Source organism: Phodopus roborovskii, unplaced genomic scaffold (genome assembly GCF_943737965.1).
Source record: "Phodopus roborovskii unplaced genomic scaffold, PHOROB, whole genome shotgun sequence".
NCBI classification, from domain to species: Eukaryota; Metazoa; Chordata; class Mammalia; order Rodentia; family Cricetidae; genus Phodopus; species Phodopus roborovskii.
The window spans coordinates 17,749,445-17,759,401 of record NW_026126410.1 but is presented as its reverse complement, the minus strand read 5'-3'; positions in this window follow the sequence as shown (position 1 = coordinate 17,759,401).

Here is a 9,957-nt window from a genome sequence, read left to right as displayed (position 1 = left end):
GTTTTGTAGCTTCAATTTTGGAAATTGTGTATGGGGTATTTTGCTGCTGTTTTATTTTGGGGTGTCTTCTATATCCTTTTAAACTGAAAGGTTTTGTTGTTGTTTTTGTTTTATCCGAAGCTTGAAGACACTTTAATTAGATTTTGAAGAAAAACTCCATGGCAGCAAGTTGTAAATCTCACCAGCTGCCCAGAGAAGGACAGAGGGGCCATAGCATGTTAGCTGAGTGGGCATGGAGGTCAGACACATGGCAGACAAGCAGCCACACACAGTAGGGAGAAATTTGAGAGAAAGGGAGACCAATGTACCAGAAAAAGCACCCTCAGACTCCAGCTAACTTCTGAAAGAGTGAAACAGAAAAGACAAAAAAGGAAAAGTCGTGCCTTTCTGAGTGAGGATTCCAACAGGTGGGCCAGACCCATCAGATGCTCGTGGCAGCCAAGAATTGACTGCATAGGGGTGAATTCTAGAAAAATACATTATATCTAGTTGGAGAATGGAGACATGCCATGTCTCCTGAGTTAATCCAGTTGACCATGTCAATCACTTGGCCAAGAGACATGCCCCCAGGAAGTAGGGTCCACTTTAAGCTCTGCTAAAGAGATAGAAAGATTAATTATCCCCTTAATGAGATAAAATGAATTTTTAAACGTTTTAAAATAACATGATTATTAAAATGTCAACCATAATATAAAGCCTTATATTTACTTAGGAACAAGTGTCAGACAACTAGTACTCAGTGTTACCAGCAGAAGAAGCAATGTTATACTTTACTAGCTGCATGTTCAATATCCAAATAGTTATGACTAACTGCTGACATCAGTACTTCCTACTTGCACTTTCCTTGAATCAGCATTTCTGAGACATTACCCTACACAGGTCACCAACAGAACCCTCTAATTTTTTCTCTTTCCCCTTTTTTTCTTCCCTCCCTGCCCATCTGCTTGCCTGTCTTTTTTGACAGAATCTTGCTATATGGCTCAGGCTGGCCTGTAACTCCTGTGGGTGCACCAGCACACCCAGCAGCAGTCTCTCAGTAAGACAGACATTTCCTCAGCTTTCCTGGGTGACACCGCCACTGCCAGCTTTAGGATATACTTTAGCAATAATCTCTAAGCCTGAGGTCATGGTTTGCTATTTGCAAATACTTAAAGATATTTTTATAGTATTGGAAAAGCAAGACACTGTCTTTGCAGGCCTACTGTCTCTGGGATTAAAGTAAGGATGGCTCAAGAAAGGAGCATGCAGATTTAAGCTCTAAAATGTTTTCTGTCACCATCTGAACAAATGCCTAAGAAACAATTGTTTCAGAAAATGTGTTGTAAATAAGGATTGTTTTGTCTCCACAAATATCCATAGTGATCACCCATCCCTAGGTTTACATATAAATTAGTGTATGTATATATAACTTCACTTGTGTCCCTGGGGAAAGCAAAAGCCTCACTCATGAATTAGCATTACTAATAGACAAGACATATCTCATTCATGTTCATTGCCAACAACACAGACTTGGCTTAATCTTGTTTACTGAAAAATTCACATATGGTGATGTTTATTCTTTCAAGTATACATCCTTTAAAATGTTTTAGTAAGTTCAACTAAAAAATGCATCCATCACTAATGTCTAATTCCCAAATATTTCCATCATTCTAAGAAGAAATCACAGGCCATTTGCAACCAATCCACAATGTCCTCAGCCCCAGCCCGACAACCAATATATCTCTACTGATTTCTCTATTGTGAACATTTTATCCAAGGGAAATAATGCAGCAACTGGTGCTTTTATTGGACATATTTGTGTTAGAATAATATTTTCATGGTTTGTTGATATGGTAGCATTAGTCAATACTTTAATTCCTTTTTATGTCTGAATAATATCCCATGAAATGCACATATGACTTTTTAAAATTCACACATAAATTGACCAGTGTTCTCAATGATCTCAATTTTCAGCTACTGTAAATGCTGATGCTAAGACCTTTTTTGTGTATAAATGTTTTTAACCCTATTGGGCTTGTTACTGGGAATGAAACTGCTAGGACATAAAGTTGATGAGAGATGTCATTCTGTAAATGTTTCTCATACTGGTTAATGAATAAAGCACTGTTGGCCAATAGGAAAGCTAGATAGGCGGGACTAGGAGACGAGGAGGAAAGAGGAAGGAGTAGGAAGGAGGGGTCAAGATGGAGAGTCTAGAGAGAACCACAGGCTGCCTCTCTCGGTAAGACCACGTGGAAATACATAGAAATGGGTTAATAATTAAGATAGAGCTAGCCGATAAGAAACTAGTAACTGGTCAACAGGATTATATCAAATATAGAGTCTCTGTGTGTTAACTGGGGCTGGCGTGGCGGCGGGACCAGACCAGGCGGCAGGAGGAAAAACCGTACTTCTTACATAAAGTCAGTATTTTGAGACACTGTTGAACTATTTTCCACAGGACTATAACATTTTACATTCCCACCAGTAATGTACAAGGCCTTGATTTTTCAATAACCTTGCAAATTTTTTATTAATATATTTTATTATAACCATCTACTGGGTGTGAAAGTTTACATGTTCCTAATGACTAATGATATTTTAAAAGTATTTACATATAGTTACTGGTTAGTTTTATATTTTAGGGAAATGTCCATTGAAGTTTTTTTCCCATTTTTATGACTTATATGGCTATGATAATCTGCCAAGGATGTCACAGACTGGATAGCTTAACAAATGGAAATGTATTTTCTCATAGTTCTATTGGTTGGAAGTTCAACTTTAAGGTATTGGTGAGGCTGTTTCTCTTGATGCTTCTCTTGTTGGGGGTTTCTCAATCTGTTCACACATGGCCTTTGCATTTCCATGTTGTATACACATCTTTGTTCACATACTCCATCATGAAGACACCAGACCCACAGGAGAGGACCTTGCCTTTGGTACCCTCCCTGTAAAAGCTTTACCTCCAAATACAGTCATATTAAGGAAGTTGAACTGCATATCCCCAATGACTAATGATGTTTTGAAAGTATATACTAGGTTCAGCAATATTAAATTGTGTATCTGTCAACATCTCTGCCATTCATTCATTCATTTAATCAATGCCTTGCCTTGCCATTATCTCCAGTTCCCACCATGGAAGAAGGGGACAGAAGAGATTGCTAAACTTACCTATGCCTTAAACAACACTCACAATCTCAACAGTTACATTGTTCCTTTCCTTTCCTGACGAGAATAAAACAGGATTTACTACAAAGGAAGGACAAATGGAAACCCAAGCATGATGAAAGAAAGCACACAGTACCTGGAGAGGACTCTGTGCAGTGAGACTGCACCTGGAGAGGACTCTGGCCATCACTAAGATTTGGTTTTCCAATGAGCAGAAAAAATATTTTCTTTTTATGAAAAAATCTAATTTAGTCCCCAAATCTAAACAGTTACAATTCAAAATTTATTCAATTAATGAGAGCAAATACAATAAATTTTTTATTCTTGTTTCTCATTTATTTTTAAAACAATCTTATTTTACATACCAATCCCAGTTCCCTCTCCCTCCCATTATCTCTGCCCCTCCCATCCACTCCTCAGAGAGGATTAGACCTCCCATGGGGATTCATCAAAGTCTGCCACATCATTTGAGGCAGAGCCAAGAACCACCCCCGCCCCCCAGCTAGGCTGAGCAATGTATCTCTCCATAGGCAATGGGCTCCAAAAAGCCAGTTCATGCACTATGGTTCCACTGCCAGCAGCCCCATAAACTGCCCAAGCCCCACAACTGTCACCTATATTCAGGGGGCTTACTTAGGTCTTATGCAGGCTTCTCTGCTGTCAATCTGGAGTCAGTGAGGTCCCACTTGCTCAGGTCAGCTGTTTCTGTGGGTTTCCCCAACATGGTCTTGACCCCTTTACTCATCTATCCTCCCTCTCTACAAATGAACAACAGGAATTGCACTCAATGCTTAGCTGTGGATGTCTATATCTGCTTCCATCAGTTACTCAATTAAGGCTCTATGATAGCATTTAAGATAGTCATCATTTTCTTTATAGGTAGCCTCTCCACTATTGCTTAGATTGTTAGTTGGGGGTCATCCTTGTGGATTCCTGGGTATTTCTCTAGTGCCAGGTTTCTTGCTAACCCTATATTGGCTCCCTCTATCAAAGTATCTCTTTCCCTGCTCTCCCTCTCTGCCCTTCCCCCAACTCAACCTTCCGATTTTTTTTTTTTTAAGATAGATGGTTTGATATATAGCATTACTAGAAGGAAAATTATAAATTCATTCAACAGTCAAGATGCTGACTCCAGGAAAAACAAATATGGGACCTGGAATGTAAAGATAAATGTGAAATACCTAACTCAACTATATGTGGCAATTATATACAGTCATTAATACTGAATACAGACTGAACCAAATCATAATGAATTCCATAGGAGACAGTATATATACCATAAGCTAGACTTACCTGTAGCAAGAAAAACCAATAATGTCTTAACTGTTAAAAATGAATAAACACAGTAAGATCATAAAAAGTTAGAGAACATCAAGTTCAGTTTAGAAAACTTCCACATTGTTAGTAGAAGTACAAAACTAATACAACCACCTTGAAAATCAACTTGCATAATAATTTTTAGGAACTGAAATATATTTTTAAAAATGTCTTAATGCATGGCTTCATATGATACAACAAAACTTAACAGTTCATTGGTCACCACTGGAGAATGCCAGGGAACCAACTTACTATTTTTAAATGTTAAATAAGAAAGACTTGTGTGGGAGAACATGGACAGAACCAGAGATCACCACATTAAGTGAAGTAAGCTAGATTCAGAAAGTCAGAAAGACAAATACTGGCTCATTTTTTTTTTTCATATGCAGACTCTAAAGAGTGTGTGTGCACGTCTCTGCATGTGTGTTAGGGGGTTTCTGTGTTCAGAAGGTGTGGAATATGAAACTAGAGGTCTATGAGAAGAAAGGAAGATACCTTAAAGTGAGGTCAAGTGGGGCAAAATCGATAATGGAGAATCCGTGACAAGAAAACAGAACAGGACGATTTGGGGGAGGGAAGAGAGAAATAAAATAGGGCAATGACAAACAATAAGAACAAAGTACAATGGCATAGATATACCACAATGACATCCAACATTTTGTGTGCTAACTTCAAATTTTAAATAAGAAAAAAAAAAAAAAAAAACAGGTCTTTACTCCTAAATGGCTTTAATGTATAAAACATAGTTGACTTGGGGAGTTGCTCTTTAGAGTTTTCTGGGACCAAAGACAAACAGAATTATCACTATTATTTGACCTCTAGTGAAGTAATGACCTAGGTTGGATGGTTAATCTCATCAACTTGATGCTATTTGAAATCACTTAGGACACAGACTTTTGGGTATACCTATGTTTCCAGAAGACACACCCACCCTGAATGTGGGTGGAGCCATCCCATGGGCTGAATGGAAAAGAGGGCAAGTTGAGCACCTGCTTTCAGTTGTTTCTGCTTCCTGACTGCAGATGCCATGGGACCAGCTAGCTACCTATGCTGTTGCCACCTTGCCTTCCACTCCATGATGGACTGTACCTTCAAATCAGGAGCCAAAAACAATGCCTTCCTTCTTTGCAATGTGTTTTATTTCTACAACAAGGAAAGTACACCAGACAAAGGTGGAAAACTACAGGAGAGAAAATATTCATAATATTAACTCACAAATATTTTTATACAGTGTTAGTTACAAAACAGAGTAGGGAAACCAAAATTTTAAATAAGGAAATTTGAACATACACTTCTCCCCAAAAGATAATGTCAAGGAAACCCATGAAAACAGCACCAGGGCCTGAGATACAGGCCAGCTGGGAGTGTTTCTCTACCCTGGCTTCAGTGCCTGGCACCTCATAAGCCAGGTGTGATAGTCCCCAACACCTATAATCCCCAACACTTGGGAGATGGAGAAAGGGAGATCAGGTCAAGTTCATTCATAACTACACAGCAAGTTCAAAGCCAGCTCAGCCAGGATACATCAAACATAGTGTCAAAAAAAGAGAGAGGGAAGGAGGGGGAGAAAGAAGGAAAGGAAGGAACGAAGGAAGACAGTCCCACATCACTAATGAAATATATACTTAGAAGAAAACATCCATTAACCTGGGTAAAATGATAAAGATAGACAATACCAAGACTGACAGAGCTGTGGGAAAACAAACACTTCTTTAGCGATTATTAGTAAAAACAAAATAAGGGAAATTTTGGAAAATAGTTTGGGAGATCTTTAAAAGCCTCATATAAGTTCCACATACAACAAGAGTCAGCCTTTATCCTACACATTTACCCAAAAGAAATGAATGGATATGTCCATAAGCAAGGTGTCGTTTGTACATAGCAGCTTTATTCATAGTAAAACAAAACTTGAAACAACCTAAATGTTCATTACCAATCGTTAAACAAACTGTGGTATATTCCTTCAACAGAATCCTATGGAAAAGAACAGAACATACTAATGACATGAAAAAACATGGATCAATCTGAGCATGAAGAACTTCAATTACACTGTGCTAAGCAAAATATGCCAGACATGAGAGTACATACCAGACAATCTATTTATTTGTAATTCCATAAGAGAAAAATCTAATTTACAGTCATAGAGAGCAGATAAGTCATAGACTAGAGCAGGGTACTGGAGTAGAGGTGAACTAGAGTGCTGAAGATTTTTAGAGACTTTTTAGGTAGACATGGGCCTACTCACAATGGCAGGAACTGATTGGCAGGAACTGTTAGGTAAGTGGATATTCACACATTTGTCAAGAACTTTTCAAACTGCAAACTTAAAGTGGCTGCCTTTTCCTATATCTAAATTATTGTCATTTAAAATTGGCAGAAGCAGGTAGAGGATACCATAACTCATTCCACACTCCTTTCTTCAACTTTGTGGTTGAAAGAGGTAGACCTTTAAATAGTATAAGCAAAATTTCCTGTTGCCTTATAACAAACCACTATCTGTTTTCAAAACAATCTCCACAACTTAAAAAAAAAAAAAAAGCCAAAATTAGGATTTTTACTAAATTTCACACTTACTTTAGAATATTCTCAATGTTCATTAGGGCTTTAGGGCTTATGGGCTCCCTCGTGGCCTAACTACCTAAGAGACAAGTTGGAGACATGGAGATTACACCAGACGACTGCATGTAATGGCAAGTAATATTGAACCAAGAACTAGAGAGGCTTAAAGGAGCTGTGGGCAGTTCTGAAGCTCAGGTTTCCCATTCACTGCAAGATTCACAAAGTAGCTGGAAGGAGGCATGAGCAACCCGGAAAAAGGGAAGAGGGAAACCAACACACCCAGCCCTGTTTCCTATTCTCCTTCCTGTCCTTAGGAGGGAGAAGGGGATCAGGATTCCTTGGCTAATGGGTATTCTAAGAAGCAAGCTGAAAGAAATGAATCCCTACCTAACCTGTTTTCCCAAAAAAGTTAATACACATTTATTAGCTTTCCCACCACGCTCCAAGTACAATTCAGGGAGCTCACACGTGACACTCAATGAGGCATTGTATATTAGCTAAAGGGCCACTGTGGCTCTTGCTGTCATAGTGGGCCTATTCAATTGCACGTGGCTAAGGTACATGACTTCAGATGTTATCTTCCTTCACTTCATAGGTAAAGAGGTCATTTACATTTTATTACTGGTTTAAAAAGTGAGTTCCTGTACCCTAAAATGGCACCAATCATAAACCCCTTTGTTGGTTTAAAGTCATCTCAGAAAAACACACACACAGAAGATGATGATGATGGTTCTTGTGTTAACTCCTAAACTCATTTAGACACATGTTAGGTCATGAAACCAGAGCCTAGAATGTCTATTACAGAGCAGGTTTTGAAGGGTTCTGATTGAAGCAAATTAAAGAGCTGATTAATAACACTTACTGCTGGGAAAGGGGAGCCAGCTTGTGAGTCACTGCAAAAAGCATGATCTGCAAACTGACAGGGCTGTGGTGTCCTGCTACAATCATGGAAATACCAGTTTTCTAAGACAACCCCTTTTAACTCATTAAGTTGTAGCCAAACAACAACAGTAATTTAAAATACTTGCATGCTTGTGCTGTCGCCATCCTGTTTTGTCCACAAGCCTCAGCTGCAGTAGATATGAGCTCTGAAATGCCTCCCTCATTACTTTTCAATTCTGTTCGATATTCAAGATACAGTATTTTATCAGTCAGGTGCCTGCATTCTAGAGAGTAACATGAGTCTCGAGTTTTCAGGTACAGTCTCAATGTAGAATGCTCTGATAAGTATCTGTACCATGCAACCTTGAAACCAGAACAATAAAAATCATATTTGATGTAATTTTAATACTAATACTGTTAAGATCACTAAACATAAATTTTTCATTATCATGAGTGTCATTTTTCTCCAGATTCATAAAAATGTATTATTGTAATTTACAAGCTTAGTACACTTTTATATACCATTACTCACACCCCAGCAAAATAGTGGATGTGTTTTTCTCTTGCTGCATGAAAGTGTTCGCTAAAGTACCTTTTGGGGTTTAGAGATATGAGCTCATTCTTCCTTTTTCTCCCCGTCTTATGTCTATTTTGCATCTTATATCTGAGTACTAAAGAGACTAGAATGACCCACTCATGGCAAAATAGTTGAAAAAGTAGGTTTACCAGTCTGAAAGCAGCACGCAGGCCATGTGGGTCTTGCCTCTTTGAGGTTGAGGCATAGACACCATGCCAAGAACAATCTCTGATAACTGTCATTCAGAAGAAAGTGAGAGGAAGTATTCCCAAACTAAGACAAAAATTTCCTAGAAATGGTTAGCATTTACTAAAGAATGCATGAATGCGGAACCATGCAAATGTTTCATACATATATATATATACTTTGACACAGAAAAAAATAAAATCTACCAATCTAAGTCCCAAAATCTAAGAGGAAAATCTCCAAAATATAGAAGGAAAACTTTTTTTCGCAAATTACACAATAGACAGATATCTATATGTAACATATCAAATGTGATATATTCACTTCTCTAGCCATCTGGCTACCATCTGAGAATATCCTTTGCTATTTAACAAAATATTTTTTTAACTCATTCTAAAACTGGCCTTTCTACCCAAGGCTTAATTTTTTGGTGGTATAATTTAGGGGGAATATAATATATTTAAGGCAACTGCCAATTTCTCCAACTCAAACAAAAAAAAAGTGAATATTCCCCTAAATTACTTCTAAAAAATATCATCCTCACAAAAATACTGGTCATACTGGCCAACAGTTTTTGCTAAGATTGCATAACACAACATAAATAACTTTCAACTCTAATGAAAAAAAAATTACATCAATAATAACTTCCTGAGCATCTGACATTAATATATGTTTATACTACAGTATATACAATAAAAACAGTAATTCACAGCAATAATAATATTGGTTTGTGACTGTGGAGGATGAATTTTATTAAACATTTTTCTTTTGTTGTTTACAGTCTACTGTTTTTTGTTTTATTCTGAGGCAAAGGCTTGCTTGAGTTGCCCAAGCTAGTCTTGAACTTACCACTCTCCAGCCTTCGCCTCTGACAGTGCTGGGGATTATAGGCATTTGCTTCTCACCATATCTGCTCACTCATGGTATGACACTACTAATCACATTCCAGTTCCTTGATTGTCAGTCACATACTGACACCTTTTTACTTTTAAAGATATTTGATACCCATTTGAAACTATAACTATTTTTTCATTTCACTGAATAGTTCCAAAAAATGCAATTTAGAAAGACATTTATAAATTGTTCACTGCAAAGTTACAAGCAAGAAGTATTAGCCAGCTGCTGTAGCTCATACCTGTATTCCAAGCTGTCTCAGACACTGAGGCAGGAAGACAGCATTGAGGCCAGCCTAAGTTAAAAGAAAGACCTTCTCTCTCAAAAAAAAAAAAAAAAAAAAAAAAAAAACCAAAGGGGAATAAATGTCTTCTGGGTTCTTCATACTTTCAAAA